This window comes from Ovis canadensis, chromosome 25 (assembly GCF_042477335.2).
Source record: "Ovis canadensis isolate MfBH-ARS-UI-01 breed Bighorn chromosome 25, ARS-UI_OviCan_v2, whole genome shotgun sequence".
NCBI classification, from domain to species: Eukaryota; Metazoa; Chordata; class Mammalia; order Artiodactyla; family Bovidae; genus Ovis; species Ovis canadensis.
The window spans coordinates 25,063,089-25,083,696 of NC_091269.1; the positions used below are offsets into that span (position 1 = coordinate 25,063,089).

Below are 20,608 nucleotides of genomic sequence, written 5' to 3' on the forward strand. Positions count from 1 at the left end.
TTGTGTGACCATGCTGCGTGGCACGTGGGATCTTAGTTTCCGGACTGGGGATCGAATCCACACCCCCTGATCTGGATGCACACAGTCTTAACTACTAGACCGCCAGGGAAGTCCCCTTACTCATTTTTATACCTGAGAGGTTGTGCCCTGTTACTAACCTCTCCCCATTTCCCTCCCCCCAGTCCTGACAATCACCATTCAACTCTGTATCTATGTAATCAGTGTTGTTGTTTTTTTCTCTTTAGATCCGGTATATAAGCAGCATTAGTCTCTCTCTGTCTGACTTATTTCACTTAGCATAACGCCCTCAAGATCCATCCATGCTGTTTCAAATGGCAAATTTTCTTTTTTTTTGAAGCTGAATAATATTCCATGGTGCGTGTGAATACCACATTTTTTTTTATCCATTCATCCAAGCACATAGGTTGTTTATATACTTTGGCTATTCTGAATAATGTTATTGGCTATTATGAAAATGAGTGTACAGATATCTCTTTGAAATAATGATTTTGCTTTCTTTGGATATATACCCAGAAGTGGGATTGATGGATCAGATGGTAAGTCTATTTTTAATTTCTTGAGAAATCTCCCTACTGTTTTTGATAGCAGCTGTACCAGTCTCCACCACCAGTGTATGAGGGCCCCCTTTACTCCACATTCTCACCAGCATTTGTTATCACCTGTCTTTTTGATAACAGAAAACAAATGTGAAGTGATAGCTCGCTGTGGTTTTGATTTGTGACGATTAGTGATTTGAGCATCTTTTCATGCACCTGCTGGCCATGAGACAGTCTTCTCTGGAAAAACGTCTAATCACATCCCTTTCCCATTTTAAAAATTGGGTTATTTGGCTTCTTGCTATTGAGTTGTGTGAGTTCTTTGTATAATTAGGGTGTTATTATTTTCGGATATATGGTTATTGGATATATGGTTTGCAAATATTTTCTTATTGGATATATGGTTTGCAAATACTTTCTTCCATTCCACAGATGACTTTTCATTTTGTCGGTGGTTTCCTTTGCTGTGCAGGAGCTTTTTAGTTGGATATAGTCCCACTTGTTTATTTTTGTTTCTGTTGTGTTTACTTTCTGTGTAAAAAAAAAAAGCATACCCAAGACAAAGGTTAACAGCTTTTTCTATAAAATTTATTCTATAAGTTTTATGGTTTTGCATCTGATACTTAAGCATTTAGCCCATTTTGAGGTGATTTTTGTGTATGACGTAAGATAGTTCAGTGACATTCTTTTGCATGAAGGAATCTAGTTTTTAGAGCACCATTTTTTGAAGAGGTTTTTTTCTTCCCTGGACTTCCATGGTGGCTCAAATGGTACAGAATCTGCCTGCAGTTCTGGAGACATAGGTTCGATCTCTGGGTTGGGAAGATCCCCTGGAGAAGGGAATGGTTACCCATTTCAGTATTCTTGAAAATTCCATGGACAGGGGAGCCTGGCAGGCTACAGTCCATGGGGTCGCAAAGAGTCAGACATGACTGAGCGACTCAGCACAGCACAGCATAGGTTTATTTCTGAGCTGTCTATTCTGTTTCTTTGATCTATGTGTCTGTTCTTAATGCCAATACCATGCTGTTTTGATTGTAATAGCTTTGTAATATACTGGTGGCCCCTGAACAACAGGAGTCTGAATTTCATAAGTCAACTGAAACACAGATGTTTTTCAATAGATACGAATTGCAATAAAATGCAATCTGACCCCTGGTTGGTAGAATCCAAGGCTACTGAACTCTGGATGAAGAGGATGGCTGACTGTGAAGTGACATGCAGCTTTGCAACTGTGTAAAGGGCTGGCACCTTGTGTGTTGTTCAAGGTCAACTGTAGTTTGCAATCAGGATGGATGGTGCCTCCAGATTTGTTCTTCTTTCTCAAGATTGCTTTGGCTCTTCAGGATCTTTTGTGGTTCCACAGAAATTTTTGGATTGTTTGTTCTAGTCTGTGAAAAATGCCATCAGTATTTTGATAGACATTGCACAGAATCTGTAGATTGCTAGGGTAGAATAAAGTTTAAACAATATTAATTCTTCCAATTCATTTATTTGTTTCTCCCTTAATTTCTTTCATCAGTGTTTTATAGGTTTCAGTATACAGTTCTTTCACTTCCTTGGTTAAATGTTTTCCTATGTATTTTATGTTTTCTGATGCTATTGTCAAGGTAATTATTTTCTTAATTTCTCTGAAAGATTGTTGCTGTAGAGAAATTGAACTGATTTTTGTATATTGATTTTATATCCTGCAACTTTACTGAATTTGTTTATTGGTTCTAACAATTTTTGGTGGAATCTTTAGGGTTTTCTATATATAATATCATTTCATCTGCAAACAGAGACAATTTTACTTCTTCCTCTTGGACAAAAGTATTATTTAAATGTGCAGGGTGAATTCAAGGAAAGCACAGGGGTGAAAGAGCATGGCACCATACCCACATTACAAGACTAAAAACTTACTGCCACTTCTTCCCAGTTGGTTGCTGGGCACACTAAGTTTTATGAGCATTTGTAAAAGAAGATTTCATCAGTCATTCAAAGGCATGGATTTTAAATGCAATTACTGTATATAATTAGCTGTTTCATCTCCGGGTGCCAGTGAATTTGGAATTTAATCTCTGATTGCACAAAATAGAATACTAAGCAGCTTACTCTGTCTAAGGGCTGGTAGAGTTGTTTATTGGTGTATGGATAACGCAGCCAAATTCCTTACAGCTACCATAGACAAACATCACAGAGAAAAGGATAGTGTTGGGACTCCCCGGGTGGTCCAGCGGTTAAGACCCTATGCTTTCAGTGGAGATGGTGTGGGTTTAGTCTTTTGGGAGACTAAGACACCATATGCCATGCAGCAAAGAAACAAACAAAAAAAGACAAGGATGCAGAAAAGCTACCGGCTCTTAAAAGAGGTTTAGGCATCTTTAAACTTGTGCTGAAGACACTGTTCAAAAGTCTTCTTTTGATGACCCTCCCATCGCCTTGATCATGCAAGATGGACTCCATCCCCACTCTCACCTCAACATAGCACCTACTAGATTGTTTCCATGTCTGCTTTTCTTACAGGATTATAAGCTTCAGGAGGGCAGAGGCCATGTCTTATTAAACTTCATGTTTCTGCCATAAAGCACAGTGCCTTGGTATACCATAAATGAATACATGGATGAGCTGCCAATTAAAATCAGCAGATTTACAAAATCAGCAGTCTATTTAAATAGTTGTTTTGTATGTCTCTAAAGAAAAACAAACTGTTTAAATGATACTTACTTCTAAGCCCTTTTCCAAGATAAAGCTTCAGCAAAATCCAATTTTTTTCACAGGTTGGGTGGTCCCTTTTCAACCTTGCATCTAAGCTTTTGTCATCACTGCAGGAGAATTCACAGAGTCCAAAATTTTCAGTGACACAGCCAACCTCCACCCCCACCCCCCACCCCCACCCCCGCCACGTTGGGGGGATGCCTGTTGTATATCTATGGACACTAGTAGGTAGGTACCTTTAGTCCCTAAGTCGTGTCCAACTCTTTCCGACCCCGTGGGCTGTATGCTGCCAGGCTCCTCTGTCCGTGAGATTTCCCAGGCAAGAATACTTGAAGTGGGTTGCCATTTCTTTCTCCAGGGGATCTTCCTGACCCAGGTATGGAACTTGGTCTTTTGCACTGCAGGCAGACTGTTTGCCAACTGAGCCACCAGGTAAGCCCCTTGTGTACACTAACAATGACTTGAGAACAATAGTTGCATATACATTAATAAAGGTAGGCCATTAAGTTTAAGTGGGTCTTTATCCGGCCTTAATTCTGGTTTCGGTTCATAGTATATCTGTGAAGTTTTTTTAGTTATTACTGGGATGTAAGCTTCCTGAAACCAAGAAGTGTATCAGTGTTGTTCAAAGCTATATACTCAGCAAACTCAACAGTCCCTGGATCATAGGCAATGCTCAAAAATACTTCCTGAGTGACTGAATTTGTATACGTGCCAGCCACTGGGATAGAAGGTGGCTATTGAAAAATTGAAAGCTACTTTGTTTCCAAAATAATTTCAGTGGACTAAAAGCCGAAAGAGCAGAAATACCACAGGTGTCAAAAGTTTTGTGGGTTTTTCTTGTAATGACTTTTATCCCCAAGGGGGTAAAAGAAACCCCTAAAATCTGTGTAGGGAACACAAAGCAAGAAAATTCCTCCTTAAAACATGTCTATAGTAAAAGCTTTCTCGGGGCCCCACAGGAAAGGTCCTTCAGAGGACCGTAGCAGCGCCCCCATGTTGGGAGTGGCCTCGACAAATCAGTACAACAGAGACCCAATAGGCAACACACAAAAGAAACTGTAAGGGCAGATGAAAGGGACTTCCGGGGTCCTCCAGGCCGAAGGCAGCGTATCCATCCGCAGGTGGAACGCATGTGCGCGGTCGGTGTGCGGTTTGTGATTCGCCAGTATCCCTGCCGCTGCGGAAGTGAGCTCAACAGCAAAAAACAAACAAACAAACAAACAAACAGAAACTTTGCTGTGGTTTCTGAACACTGGGGTTTCCATAGGTGACCCGAGAGGTTTTGTAACTTCCACATGAAGCTATTTGCCAAATGACTCACTCCAGAGCCGGAGAAAGATTGATCCACCCCCGTCAGCCACCTCTCTGTTGTCATGACCGCCAGAGAGACACTGGGGAAGGAAAATGGGGACATTCCAGTTTTTCCTGTGTTCCAGTCTCTCAGGTCCACTCCCTCTGCAGGGAAAGGAAAACTCTGGGTACCAGGTTCATTTAGCTGATCCTTGGTGAGGTGAGGCCAGCCCTCGCCTCTTCTGTCACTTCTCCAGGTACTAAGGACCCCAGGGAGCTCTGGCCAGCGTAGTGAAAGTGAAGTTGCTCAGTCGTGTCCGACTCTTTGCGACCCCATGGACTGTAGCCTACCTGGCTCCTCTGTCCATGGGATTTTCCAGGCAGTAGTACAGGAGTGGATTGCCATTTCCTTCTCCAGGGGATCTTCCCGACCCAGGGATCGAACCCAGGTCTCCTGCATCGTAGACAGACGCTTTACCGTCTGAGCCACCAGCTGGGTCCCCCTGCCCCTCAGTCAGGCACCCCGTGTGCACGTCTGTGTCCGTGAGTGTGTGCAGGAGGAATGTTCGAGGAAGTCCAGGCGTGACTCTATAAACAGTTTCTCACTCTTCAATTGGTAGACCAATCCTTTAGGGACCATTCTCCTGCCTGAGAATGTTTGCATCTGGAATATAGTGATCGTGAAAAACACTAGGTCCTCTTCGCAGAGATGAGTCAAACCCTCTGTGCACCGCAGCCATGAGAATGCCACCATTCCTTTTTTTTTTTTTTTTTTTTTGCCTATGCTGGGTCTTTGTTGCGGCATTCAGGCTTTTCTCTATTGCAGCGCCTGAGGTTCTCTTGTGGAGCATGGGCTCAGTGGTTGTGGCTCCGGGGCTGAGTTGCCACCTGGCATGAGGAGTCTTAGTTCCTTCCCCAGGGATGGAATCCACGTCCCCTGCACTGGAAGGTGGATTCGAACCATTGGACAATCAGGGAAGTCCCCCATTCTTTTGTGCTGCTTCTCTCTTTTCCCTGCAGTCATGCCCTGTGGTTGGACTGCTTGCTAGACCTAGGTGCCCCCAGCCAGGGCTGTAGGTCACTGAAAGCAGAATTTGGGGTTCCCCAGCTAGGATAGGCTGGCTCTACCCTTTATAAGGGATCAATGTTGATATGTAGCCCCATCAAGGTGTGGGTCATCTGTTGTTTCCACCAGTCGGTTTCCTTGTCTGCAGCTGCCCTTCCTTTTCACCAAGCCCAGATGTTGATGACTGATGCAGTCTCACTTGCTAACTGCAAAGGTTTGTCCTTCTAAATGGTCTCCTGGGACTTCCCTGGTGATCCAGTGGGGATTTCACCTCCCATTGCAGTGGGGGCAGGTTCAATTCCTAGTCGGGGAGCTGAGATCCCACATGCCTCTTGGCCAAGAAAACAAAACATAAAAACAGAAACAACATTGCAACAAATTCAATAAAGACTTTACAAATGGTCCACATGGAAGAAGACCCTTTAAAAAACAATCAAGTAAATTCTTTTATGAATTCTGTCTGGTGAAGTTCTCTATGTGCTAACAGCAACAGGAGTTGAGGTATATCCATCACTTTCATGCCAGGCACTTAGCCAAACCCACTGCAAGCTTCCCCTTATTTAAGCCTTAGGGTATTTCTTAAACTAACTGGCATGATGTCCATTTTCCAGATGAGGAAACTGAGGCTTCCAGAAAATAAAATCCTGCTTGAAATCACACAGCGCTCAAGGGGCAGAGGCTAGGTGGATACCCAGGAGGTTGGACCCCAAAATCCTTGCTCTGAATCGTAGCCACCAGGCTTGGCCAGCTTCACAGCATCTCAGCCCATGCGGGATGTATGGAGTTTGGCAAAAACGGAAGAAAAGGATGAGAAAACTGATTTTGGATGTACAAGCTCTGGGTGAGGGTTAACACATCCTTTTTCCACTGCCTTATACACAGTTATGCTATTTTCCTGCTTGGCTCCCAAGGGAAAGAGAGTGAGAGTCTAGTTCAAGGCTGTCCCAGCACCACCCAGGTTCTCTGCCTCTGGCCCTGTGATGACTGCTGGGCTCCTTTGCTGCCTCTCCAGTCCTGCCAGGGGACAAGTGCAGTCTGGAGACCATGGGCTCCTGCTGGTCCAAGTGGCATGTAAACCAGAGAGCTCCTCTGTGGGCACCCAGTTGAAAGGTCAGGGCGAGGTCAGGATGAAGGGTCAGGGCAAGGCCAGGAAGAAAGGTCAGGGCGAGGTCAGGCACGCCTGGGCATGCCTGGGCATGTCCGGACATGTCCCAGTAGAGGGCGCTGCAGACAAGCCCCGGAGACGGGCCGGCAACCAAGCCGACCAATCAGGAGCCGACACGAAGCCCTCGCCGTCCAATCAGGAGCTGACATGGAGCCCTTGGACACCAATCACCGCTGAGCCCGCGTTTTCCTCCTTATATGGGAGCCCTGGCCCGGATTATAAAACCCTTTCCCCACCCCTCACACCTCGCAGACTCCACAGACTCCTTTTCCCCTGCAGACTCCTTTACCCCGCTGACTCCCTTTGCTTCGCAGACCACACACCCCCCCCCCCACCCCCGCTCCCTTGCTTACCTGCCCCTGGGAGTTCTGCCGGAGAGCGACCGCCCAATAAAAGCCCCTGAACAACGGTCCATAGGGGTGGTTCCTTCTTCCCGAGGCGTTTCTTACACCAGTGAAGCAAGGAGAAGAGGGATGTGGGTACAGTTGACCCCCACCCCAACCTCACCTGGAGTTGAACTTCATCCTTACTGCTCACATCCACACTGCCCGTAGCCTCAATGGTCCTTGAGCTTCACATTCTACTGGACAGGGCACTGCACTTGGCAAAGAGGACCATGGTCTGACCCCGGAGGAGAGCAGGCCGCAATGCTGAGAAAGACACAGACCCGGGCAGCAAGACCAGTTCTTAGCCCTGACACCAACTTGGCCATACCAGCAAAGCCATTCAACTTCTCTGGATTTCTTATTTCTCATTCTCAAAATGAATGAGGAGCTTGGGTTTCACTCAGTCTCTAAAAATTCCTTTCAATGCTAAGACCCAGTGATTCTAAATGTCTCCCCTCCTGGGCAGCCCCATTTCCATTCTCCTCCTGTGAACCAGGGGACCTTCTTCAGTGGGGATGATGGCCGAGTTCCCAGGAGGCTGTGCACCAAGGGCACAAGGATTACAGAACAGAAGGGGGATTGTTCCATCTGCTGGCAGGAGGAAGTGGCATCCTCCACAGCCCCGCTCAGAGGCAGATTTCAGAGCCACAGAATTCTTAGGGCTCTCAGTGCATTTCCAGAGGATGAGACCTACGACCTCCCCGGGAGCTGGTGATGAAAGGCGCCCCTCCGCAGTGGAGACTGATGCTCACACAGGCGGAAGTGGCTTTTCCCCCAAATCCTCCATCATCGTCACTCATGATTAAGTGAATTTAATAACAATGCCCCCTCCCCACCAACCGAATGACTTCTCTCCAAATTTACGATGTTCCAACTATTGACTGTGATTAACTGCTATAGCCACTGCATAACAATCTGGAGGGCTATTGTGCAGGGGAAATCTCCTTGAACTTCAAGGAGCTTTGCTCACTTTTCAGAAAGAGAGAAGGCAGGGGCGTTAGCTGGAGGCTCTCTTATCCACTTGGCTATTTGTTGTTGTTGTTCAGTCACTCAGTTGTGTCTGACTCTTCGCAAACCCATGGACTGCAACATGCCAGGCTTCCCTGTCCTTCACTAGCTCCTGGAACTTGCTCAAACTCATGTTCATTGAGTTGGAGATGACATCCAACCATCTCACCCTCTGTTGCCCCCTTTTCCTCCTGCCTTCAATCTTTCCCAGCACCAGGGTCTTGGCTATGGTATTCTTCAAAGTAAAATATTCCAAGATGAAAGTGGAGATCAAATTACCAGATCAGCAAATAATGACGTGGGGAAAATGAGGAAATAGGTATCACGTGGGCAGTGGTTGACACATCTTTCTTATCTGTGGCTCTCAGCATGCAGGGGCTGCTCAAGGTCACTGCCCACAAGGTCTGGCTGACTTTCTTAAAGCGAGATCAGAGAGCAAATCATAAATGGAGGCAAATTTCAGCTGGGTCTTTCAACCAGCCATTTTGCTCTATGAAAGGTCACAAGGTAACAGGGTAATTGGAGGGTTTGGATAAGCTGGTGAGGGAATAAAGGCTTTTCCCAAGGATGATAAAAGCAGAGAAACAGCTCTCTGCCCTAAACTGGCTGCCCTGTTTCTTCAAAAATAGGTTCTCTAACGTGGAGAAGCAGAAATCGAAACCTTCCTAAATCCCCCTCGAATGTTTGGAATGGAACAAAAACACCTATTTCATGAAAAAAAAAAAAATTACGTTTTGAAAGATCCCAGCAACAGGAGGCACCAGCTGCTGGGTCATCTAAGTGTTTTTGGAAAAGGAAAAGAACTATTCGGCATGAAAGATTCAGGAATGTCTGTTGACATATTAAGGAAACAACCTCAGGGGACAGCTGACAAGGCTCCAAGAAACATTACCAAGGGAACAGTGACGCAAACGCGTTCCGTTTTTACAGGCGGGCGGGCTGCCAGGCTCCCTCGCCTGGCGGCTGATGTAATGCTAATCCCTCTCTGGGTTAGCGTTGCTTGGATATCAACTCAAGCGGCTCAGTCAGCTGCAATCAATAGCAAGCTCCTTTTATAGAAGATAGTAAAAGAAAAAATATGTATACAGAGAGTGAGAGAGAACCCCAGATTCTGGTGTGCTGAAAACCTATACATTGTGTCAAAAACGAGAGAGGCAAAGGAAGGAAGGACCAACACAAAGCTAAGAAGCACCTAACAATGCATTCAGGTGTCTTTCCATAGAATAAGGCCAGTTGTCAACAAAAGATACTATTATTTCATACTATTAGTTTTTTTTAAAGCATAACTAAGGAATATGCCTAATTCCCAGCTGAGCTAAATGAAGATGGAAGAAAACAGAAGACATTAGGTGGGAATGTGAAAATAATGATTTTTTTCATTATCGAGTAAATGGGCTGATTCCTTTTAAAACCTCTGCGTAAAATACTGCTTTTGAAAAATTCTATCTTCAAGACCACTGCTTTTCAATTATTTTAGAATAAATAATAAGATGAATTATGCAAATTTTAATCAGCCTTGGATTGAATGCTTATGTCAAGGGTCCTCTACAATGGGCTAAGGGGCCACGTTTGCATTTTCTCTTTCTCAGGCATGGCAATTTTAACTGTCCAAGAGTGATAAAGAAGAACCCATTTTAAAAGCTCAGTTCAATTATGCACATTCTTCTTTATTTTCTAGGTCATACTTAGATGGAAGGAACTGATGTAATCTTACACAGAAGACCAACAGCAAAAGCATCCCTCATTCCAAGACTTTCAGAGTCTAAATAATAATAAAGTGGGGGTGGGGTGAAAGGGAAGGATGAACACCAATGGAGATAGAGTTATTTTTTAATAATAATGAGATGAATATAATGATGATACAGCACATTAGATGCAGGAATCAAGTCCACTAGGATGATAGTGACGTGATACCAATGACACACGATTCACCTTTGACATATTTAAAACACTGTCCTTCTAAGGTAGTGAAGCTTTTTTTTTTCCAACCCAAAGGAAATTTAAGCTTTGGGGAGTCAATAAGCCTCGTGAATTTATATGAAAAGTTTATGGCTATATACATATTTTTCTGGGAGGAAGTCTTCCACCTTTCATTAGATTTTCAAAAAAGTCCAAAAGCTCCTCCAGTGTGAAAACTGATGAATTCTAAGGAGTTAAAAATCCTTCAGGAATTTGATCTCAATTATCCTTTAGCTCCCAGGGAGATCATTTATTTACAGGTAAAGAAAGTGGGAAATTGAGAGGCTAAGTTGATTGCCCAAGGTCATGAAGTGGCCTGGTCTATTATTATCAGTGACACTAAGATCAGACGGTCCCCTTGTATGAGTTTCTGTGGCATGTCCATTAGTCAGGAATGTTCCTTTAGAGCACTGCTTACTAGGGAAGGACCAGAGGAAGCTTGGGATGCCTTCTGATGAGGTCAATTTCAACTTAACTGACAGCCCCGGCCCCCATCCTTTCCCATGCCTGCCCACTCTGCCCTCTCGGGCCCCCACCTGCTACCCAAAGTCTCCTTTCAGTGAGACCAAGGCTAAGCAGAAGACTCAACTGCAGAATTTCAACATTTTAACAGTCTCACATAAGAATGTAATTTTAGCATCACCTTTCTTTGATAAAGCGATGTTTGCTTTGAAATCTTGAAACACTTCCTATCTGGCAGAAAGGATACAGAACAGGAAACTAGGGCACACAGATAGGAGGGAACTTCCCAGCATTGTAGAAAATAGGATGCAAATTTAGTTCTCTATACTCACAGGCTGGTCTGTTCTACATTGACTTACACCAGCTCAGCCTAGCAATCAAGACCTGCATTTTGAATCAAATTCTTCCTGCCTGTGGGGAGGGGTCAGCCATGGATGGCGCAAAAAGTCCTCAAGTAGGAACGCAAGAAAAGAGAGTGGAGTGGAAGGCGTGAGAGTAGGGATTTTAATATAAATATTAAGAAGTGTAACATTTAATGTCATTTTACCATTCTAAAATCATATTTGTTCATTGTAGGAAATTTGGGAAAAACGAAAGTAAAGAGAAGAGGAAGGAAAAAAATATTTAATCCCATTTCTCCCAGGTGTGATCCTAAAAGAATAAACATCTTGATTGTTAGGACTAGCTTCTCCTCTTTCTAACCATGACCTTGAAGTCACAAACTCTTGGTTTCTTTGGGAGGAAAAATGCAGATGATAAAACCTTTCTTGCAGGCCTGCCAGACTTGCTACACAGCTCAAATAAGATTATGGATTTGAAAATGGGAAAACTCATTTGGAAAGCACAAATATCTGTATTATCTATAGAAGGAATTCATACTATTACCCTTAGAGGTTGCTTTGTCACGATTGTACTCAAAACTGCTGAAACTATTCCCTTAAAAACACTGCTTCTTGGGACTTCACTGGTGGTCAAGTGCTAACACTCCATGCTCCCAATGCAGGGGGCCAGGGTTCAATCCCTGGTCGGGGAACTGGATCCCACATGCTACAGTGAAATATCCTGCATGTGGTAACTAAGACCTGGTGCAGCCAAATAAATAAATATTAAAAAATACTGCTTCTCATGCTAATTCTCTGCTTTAGAACTTACCAGGATCCCTTTGGCCTGTTATGCAAATCCAAGTGTCTGGTCAGACTTTTCTTAATTCAGAACCCAATCTTGTCTTTGGTGCCACCAACTACAACTTCTGATGCCAATTTTACTCCATCCAAGGAAATCTTAACAACACTGACCCACAAATTGTTTCATATCCTGAAACTTTTCATAAGCTTTCCTTCATGTCTCACATTTTAGGCCACCTTAAAATGCAGATCACTTTTAATGCTTTATTTAATATCATTTCCATCAAAAGATGGCATGCGGAGGAAAGTGGGTAACCTACTCAGAGCTAGTTTTATTCATGATTATTATGTGACATGTCATTTAAATTTACATCCATCTTGTGATTTTTCTCCTGCAAACTTTTGTTTTCATTCCCTACATCCTTTTCTAAAATGCTGAAAAAATAGATTTTTACAAAACACGGGATATGAATGTCATTTGTTGTGTATGAATTTGCTAAGAAATTGGGTGTACCACAGCTGTTATTTTTTCCACATATCCTCCTCAATCTGTCATGCATTTACTATGTTTTATAAATATGTGACATATTTGGAAATATATTGTTCACATATCTTTCATGTTTTCCATTCAAGTCATGCTAAAAATATAGTATCAGTTTGTCAACATGGCTTGCAAAGACGACAAGATCTCCTCATTTGAAAATTCTAAGAGAGTCCAGAGTCCAGACCGGCAGTTATTTCAAGAAGTTTAGCTCCCTGTTTCTTGCTTTGCCATGTTCAGATATGGCCCTGTGTCATGTAGAAACTCTGTTTTAAGCATCTCAGATGCAAAAATATCTGAAGTGAGGAGAGTTACTCAGATTGCTTCATGTCCTAGAATGCTGTTTAACTTGCTCCAAGTACACGAGGAGTAATAGTCTGGGTTCTCGCACTTTCTTTCTGAGGAGTCAGCAACATTACACTGAGATAAAGCTGTTAGGACGGTTCCATGAACTGAATGCTCAGAGGTGTGCAAATCATAAACTGAGCTGGCTTCCAGATCATTAAAAATGCTTGTTTGCTTTTCCATGCTTGTTTTGTTTGGCTTGACCACAGCCTTGGATGGAGGTTAAGTCACGTCACTTCCCAGAGAGTTTAGGACTCAGGTACGGCTTTATGTGTCTGTAATGTTGACTTGGGGGAACTTAGGGATGGAAGGCATGAAAAATACTCTAAATGCATGTGTGTGTGTGTGTGTGTGTGTGTGTGTGTGAGCGTGTGCGTGTGCGCATGCGTGCTCAGTCACGTCCGACTCTTTGCAACTCCATGGACTGTAGCCCACCAGGCTCCTCTGTCCATGGGATTTCCCAGGCAAGAATACCGGAGTGGATTGCCACTTCTTCCTCCAGGGAATCTTCTTAACCTAGATTTTGAGCCCATGTCTCCTGCACTGGCAGGTGGATTCTTTACCACTGAGCCACCTGGGAAGCCCTGGACTTTAAATATCAGTTCTTAAAAAACAAAAATAAACATCCTTTTTCAGTCAAAAGAACAAGGCAGTGGCTAAACTGGGAAAACGAGTCAGTATCCAACTCTTTTAAAATTATCTTCCATTTTATAAATTACGTATGTCAGTTTCTTTTAAATACGGGCAAGACAAGCCTAAGAAACCTATCCTCCAGATCTCATATTTTCAACTGATAGAACCATTTCAACGACAATCATGCTTATTACATTTATTATTTATTACATGTTTATTTCCTGCATTAATCGAATCTTAACACATCAGTAGCCGACTCTTTCCTTGCAGGAGGGAAGCCTGCTCAGCGGGCCCTTGCTCTGCAAAGCTGTCTTCCCAGACGGGACTGTGTGTGCATTGGTTCTGTGTAGCTGTACCACTGGAGCTGACCTCCGACTCTCCAGTGTCCATCTCCCTTCATTAGTGTGCCAGGTCCAGACACACAGAGGACCAGGGGACCATGCAATCTGGCTGTGGATGCTGTGGAAGAGAGTTTTTAAATTTAATTTTTATTTTATATTGGAGTATAGTTGATTTACAATGTTGTATTAGTTTCAGGTGTCCAGCAATGAGATTCAGTTATACATATATCCACTCTTTTTCATAGTCTTTCCCCATATAGGTTATTATAAAATATTGAGTAGAGTTACCTATGCTATACAGTAGGCTCTTGTTGATTGCCTATTTTATACATAGTAATGTGTCCATGTTGATCCCTATGTTAATCCTAATTTATCCCTCCTCCCCTACTCTCCCCTTTGGTAACCATCAGTTTGTTTCCCAAGGCTGTAGCTTTGTTTCTGTTTTGTAGATAGGTTCATCTGTATCTCTTTTTTTAGATTCCACTTATAAGTGACATCATATGATATTTGTCTCTCTCTGTCTGATTTACTTCACTTAGTATGATCGTCTCTAAGTCCATCCATGCAGAAGAGGTTATTGATTTAGAGCTCAACTTTGAGGTAAAACTTTTTTTTATTTGGTTTTTTAATTGGAGTATAATTGATTTGCAATGTTGTGTTAGTTTCTGCTGTACATCAAAGGGAATCAGCTATATGCATACATTTATCCCTTTCCTCTTTAGCCTCACTCTGCACCCCCATCCCATCCCTCTATTCATCACAGACCTCCCTGTGCTATGTAGCAGCTTTGGGGTAAAACTTTGAAGGAAGTTCAGAAAGGGTTCTAACGTGTGCCCGGAAAGGGGATCCCCCAGTTTCTGGGAGACACTTGGGCTCTCTCTTGAGAGTGCCTCCCTACTTATCATTTAAAAAAAAACAAAAAACAAAAAACAACTCTTGGTTATGTGATCACACATCCACCTTTTGAGATAACAGTGTATTATTAATCACCAGTTCCATAGCAATCTGCGTCAGGACAATAAAACCTTTGTACCCACAGCTTGTTTTTTCAAAGCCCTCTCTGCCCAGCGTCATTTTGCCTGTTCAGCAACCCTGCCAGGGAAGGCGGGTACTATTTCTTCCACTTTCCAGGCTGAGGAAGCACTCACAGCTTTCAGAGGAGGAGCTGGAATGAAGCCTCTTTCCCAGCTCCTTTTTCCTTCCTTTCAACCACAGACACTTTGGATCGGTAACTAGTCACACTTCCCTCCATCCCAACCCATGAAGACCAATGGAGGGAAAAAAGGACCTTTTCCAGAGTGTGCCCTGGAAGAAAGTTCGTGTCTTAAAAATATGAACCTATTTTCAGGGCAGGAATAGAGACACATCTCTAGGTACTTGTAGACATGGGGAAGTGGTTGGCGGGTGGGTAAATTGGGGGATTAGGACTGACAAACTGTGGTGCTGGAGAAGACTTCTGAGAGTCCCTTGGACAGCAAGGAGATCAAACCTGTTGATCCTGAAGGAAATCAACCCCGAATATACATTTGAAGGACTGATGCTGAAGCTGAAGCTCCAATAATCCGGCCACCTGAAGTGAAGAGTTGACTCACAGGAAAAGACCCTGATACTGAGAAAGACTGAGGACAGGAGGAGAAGGGGATGAGAGAGGATGAGCTGGTTGGATGACATCACCAAATCAATGGACATGAGTTTCAGCAAACTCCAGGAGATAGTGAAGGACAGGGAAGCCTGGTGTGCCGCACAGTCTGTGGTGTTGCAGAGTCGGACACGACTTAGCGACTGAATAACAACAAATATACGTTACCATGTGTAAAATGGACAGCTAGTAGGAAGCTGCTGTATAGCACAGAGAGCTCAGTCTGGTGCTCTCTGATGACCTAGACAGGTGGGATGATGGGGGTGTTGGAAGGGAGGTCCAGGAGGGAGGGGATATATATATACATATAGCTGACTCATTTCATTGTACAGCAGAAACTAACACAACATTGTAAAGCAACCATACCCCAGCTTAAAAAATATAATTTATTATATTCATATATTTACTATATGAATTTATTGTCAGTCGCTAAGTTTTCAGTGTCCATGAATTACTTTGTGCCTATCACTCTGCTGAATGTAATGGCACATCAAAAAACATATCACAGCCTTCCTATACTCCAGTAGCTTATTGTCGAAGGCAGATTCGAAGATGACCTCTAAGACCCCTTGCTCTTGTATAATCTCTCCCTCTTGAGAGTGAGAAGGACCTTAATTTGCTTCTAGCCAATAGGATCTGGCAAAGGTGATAGGATATCACTGCTGTGATTTCATTACGTTATGTGGCAAAGGTGAAGGGATTTTTGCAGATGTAATTAAGATCTCTAATCAGTTACTGTAAGTTAATCGAAAGACAGATTATGGTGGGTGGGTCTGACCTAATCAGACAAGCCGTTTAAAAGAAGGTCTAGAGGTCAGAGACTCTAAGCAGCATACTCTCTATCTTCCTGGCTGGCTTTGAAGATGTAAACTGCCAGGAGAGTTACAGCTTCATGGGAATGAATTCTGCCCTGTGAACTTGGGTGAGCTTCCCTGGTGGCTCAGTGGTAAAGAATCCACCTGCAAAGGAGGAAACGCAGTTTGATCCCTGGGTCAGGAAAATCCCCTAGAGAAGGAAATGACAACCCACTCCAGTATCCTTGCCTGGGAAACCCATGGACAGAGGAGCCTGCCGGGCTACAGTCCATAGGCTCGCAAAGAGTCGACACGACTTAGCAACTAAACCACCAGCACTGTGAACTTGGCTGAGGACCCTGAGCCTGGCTGAGACCCCAGCTCCAGGTGACAGGCTGATGGCAGGCTCCTGAGAACCTGGGCAGAGGACACAGCTCACTTGTAGCAGCTGTGAGATCATAAATGTGTGTGTCTTTAAGCTGCTAGATTTGCACTAACTTGTTACAGGGCAATAAAAGACAAATACACTTATGATCTAGGAAGGGGTTACTAGGCAGCAGAATTTAGTATCTGTCAAACCTAAGGTTTGTTAAAAAAAAAAAAAATTAACTTCTTGAGTATTATTGGGTAGGCCAAAAAGTTTGTTTGGGTTTCTCTGTAATGTCTCACAAACCCAAGTTATAAGTAAAAGAGCCAACTCATTGGAAAAGATCCTGATGCTGCAAAAGATTGAGGGCAGGAGGAAAAGAGGGCAACAGAGGATGAGATGGTTGGATGGTATCATCAACTAAATGGACATGAATTTGAGCAAACTCTGGGAGCTAGTGAAGGACAGGGAAACGTGGCGTGCTACAGTCCATGGGGTCGAAAAGAATCAGACACAACCGAGTGGCTGAACAACAGCAAGAGGTGATATGTAATGCCAATAATTATACCATGGTAATATACAATCAGTCTTGTCATCTAGAAACAATAGTGACAGCTGTATCGTCTCCCTGTCTGTCCTTTTCTCATACCCACAGTAGCTCAACCAGTTGCTTATAGGAAGGACTGATTAATGCCATTAGCAATCACATTTAGAAACATCAGATAACCATTACAAGAAGGCATTTTAAATCTCTGTCTTGGTTAGAGCCATCACCTTGGAGAGGAAGAGTTGGATTCTGCACCAAGTCACAGGAAAAGATTTCTCTGGAACACTGGGATTTCAAGGGGTATTTATTCCTATTCTAAGCATTGTAGACACTTTAACCTGAAACAGTCCCTGGACTATTACGAACATAGTAAGCACACAGTAGGTACCCAGCGAATATTGAATACTCGAAAATGGCATCAGCTCTGGAAAACAGTCTTCACTTTCAAAATGTCAGATGGCATAGAGAGCCGACTTGTGCTTGCCAAGGGGGTGGGGGGTGGGAGAGGGATAGATTGGAGTCTGGGATTAGCAGATGCAAACTTTTACCTATAGAATGAATAAGCAACAAGATCCTGCTTATAGCACAGAGAACAATAGTCAATATCCTGTGATAAACCATAATTTGGAAAAGAATATGAAAAAGAATTGTATATATATGTATCACTGAGTCACTTTGCTGTACAGCAGAAATTAACACAACACTGTAGGTCAACTGTTACCCCAAGAAAAAAATAAATGAAAAAACCAGTCAGGTGGAATGGTTTGTGTATTCAACACTGACCCATGGATCTGACCCAAAAGGTGACATTTTAGTGATCCTTTCTGCTGTTAACCTGATAAGGAGAAGAGCAGGCTTTTCTCGTGGTGGTGATGATGCCTAGTGAGTGCAATGAGGGAGGGAGGGAGACGAAGCCTGGCTAGGTGGAAGGTGTCTCAGACCCACTCTGAGAAGTCACCACGCACCTGGGAGACAAGGCTGGTGACCTAACCCAGCACTCAGCTGACCTCACGTGTAGGAGGAATGAAGGATATGCATCTCCGCAGGTATCCCTGTAGGGAGACCATTTTGACATCCAGTGCAAAAGCAGTCTTAATGAAACAGGACAGGGGTGAGACGTGAGCAGCGCCAAGCCCCAGGCAGTGGTGGCACGGTGGCTTTTCAGGCTGCCCCACACAGCACCCCCTCAACTTGCTACAGTTTGTGAGCTTGGCCAGGCCACTTCACCCACCCAAGCTTTGGTCCCCTCAGTTGAAAATGAGGGGTAATTATGTTGCCTACCTCATTGCAAAGTGGTGATAGGGCTCCCACGAGAATGAAGCTACTTCACATTGACGGGCTGAGAGATGAGGGATGCTCCATGAATATTTATGATTATGATTCACAGAGGTGAACCTCAAAGGTAAATGACAGGAGTGACTGGCTGGGTGTTACAATGTCAGGGGAATGCTTCACAGTCTGACTCTGGTTTCAGAAAACTCCATGCTCATCCTGGTGACCATACCAACATTGGCGCTCGCTGGTTAGAATGGGGAGATGGTACCTGGCCTCTTGAGTGCTGGGTGGGCAAAGCCACCTCGGTGCTATAATGAGATATGTGCCCGCATGGTGTCACTGTCCTTGCCTGGGGTGGAGCGGCTGGCGTGGCTGTGCCTTCCTCCCCGCCCCCTCCCCCAGCCCCAGCCTCCATCCTTTCCCTCTGCAGCGGCTGAACAGTGGCCTTCTGTGCTCGTTTCTGTCCACACTTCCGCTTTGACTGAACTCAGACTGATTCACAAGCTCTGGATCTTTGCTGGGCAGCCCCAGCATACAGGGACCAGGCAGGCCTGGTTTCCGGGGGAGCAGTGTGTGTGTGTGTGTGTGTGTGTGTGTGTGTGTGTGTGTGTGTGTTGGTGGTGACTGGGGGGACTGTCTTCAGACTGAGAAAGGAAAAAGCCCTTGAACTAATCAGAATTTAAAAGCCCTGAATGGTGGCCATCGTGAAGAAAACAACAACTGTCACGGGGGAGAGGTGGCCGGGGCCAAGGGGAGACGGGCGCCGCACACACGTGGTGTCTGAGACGGGGCCCCAGACCTTCCCGGGAAGAAAGAGATCCTTTCTGGCTGACTCCCCTGACTCTGTGTTTCCTACAATTCTACAACAAAGATCCAGGAACACGAGAAAAGGAAACTGAGAAAAATGTGTCCTGTAATCCAAATTTAAGCAAGAACAGGACAGACAATGTGAGCCAAATAGAAATGAGGCCAAGACTGCTTTCTTGGGGCCCTGGCTCTTTCTTTTTTTTCAAATGCCTAAACCTGTTTAACTGCTTCGTGTGAGCGATGGTTCTGGGATACAGTTCACGATGGGAAAGGAAATCTAATTAGCAACTGGCAGCCTCACCTTCAATCTCAGGTCAGTCTAGTCCAATGGGACATTAAGAGTGATTGCTACCAATTGATTCCTGAAAAAAAAGAAAAAGAAAAGAGAGAGGACAGGAGGGAGAGGGAGAGGAAGGAGGGGACACACTTTAACGAAGAGTTATACCGAGAGAGGTCGTCCTGTAACAGCTGCAGAAAACGAGCATCTCTTCTCACTGACAGCCCCGATAAAGACCCGGGTTCCATTGCTCATGTGCGTGGACTGCTCGGATCCCATCCTCCACCCTCATCCCACTACAAGCCTCTGTGTCACTTTCCCAGTAACTTAAGTGATCAAATTTCTGCAATTAGGACTGGAAAGATACTATGAACACCTCACATTTGTATACTGTGCTAGAGTTTACAAAGAAGTTGTGTAATTACGACCACACTTGGTCCCTCACTGTGGCGCTAAGAGGAGGCTGGTACTGGCCCCATTTTACAAGAGAGGATGCCAGGCTGAGACTTAAGAGACTGCGGCTCGAAGGAGGTAACAGGGTGACAAAAATACGAGGCCGAGACCGATGTCCAATCACACGGCTTTTCCCCTGCCCTGGGAGAACTCCCACAGCACACACAGAGAGGGGAACCGAGGCACACTGGAGTAGCTAATTATTCATTCACTGGGTCAATGACATCGTGGGGACCATGGGCTTTTTGAACACCTTAGAGTTGGGACTTAGTGAAATTGACACCATTGTCTAAGACCAAAAAAAACACCTGCAGCGACCTTACAGTTCTCACGAAAAGGGCTGTGTATGGAGAAAGCGTCAGCCCCAGTGGGAGTCGGAAGGATTTAGCTGTACTCTCTGTCTCATTATGGGCTAATATGATTATCTCATAGTAGCTATTATGTGTGTCCTATGAAAAATGTCATCCCAGCGCTTCTGGAGAATAGGAGTGGAGCTCCAGGCCCTTGACAACAATCCCGGGCAGAGTCTGAGTAATCTAGTACCTCTGAATCACAAGCAAGAGGCAAGTCTCAATTTGGAAGCAGAAATGAAATGATGCAAAGCTTTTTAAGCCTTGGGAGGGAGGGAAGCCCGGGCAGACCCAGGATCCGACTAGAAGTGTTGGCTGTACCTCTCCTGCTTGCTTTCCCCCTGGCCAGCTGTGGCTTGTCCTCCGGGGCCCACCCTCTGCTTCAAATCCTGCCCGGATGATTGATAGGCCTGCCAGACCTCAAGGCGGACCCAGACATCTCCAGGCAGGGCCGCAGCCTCCATGCCGAAGAAACACATTCTGCTTAAAAGGTTTGCTCCCTGGTCTGATTCAAATCCCAGT

General features: G+C 44.5%; 1 long non-coding RNA gene across 1 annotated transcript in view; it reads right to left on the reverse strand.

Moving 5' to 3' along the window:
• Positions 1 to 13,374: 13,374 nt before the first annotated feature.
• The window catches only part of LOC138430353 (uncharacterized), a 56,552-nt gene continuing 49,318 nt past the window's right edge, over positions 13,375 to 20,608 (reverse strand). Inside the window, exon 3 of the long non-coding RNA XR_011253119.1 lies at positions 13,375 to 13,695. This is a non-coding gene — a long non-coding RNA (uncharacterized lncRNA). The remainder of the gene's footprint in view (positions 13,696 to 20,608) is intronic.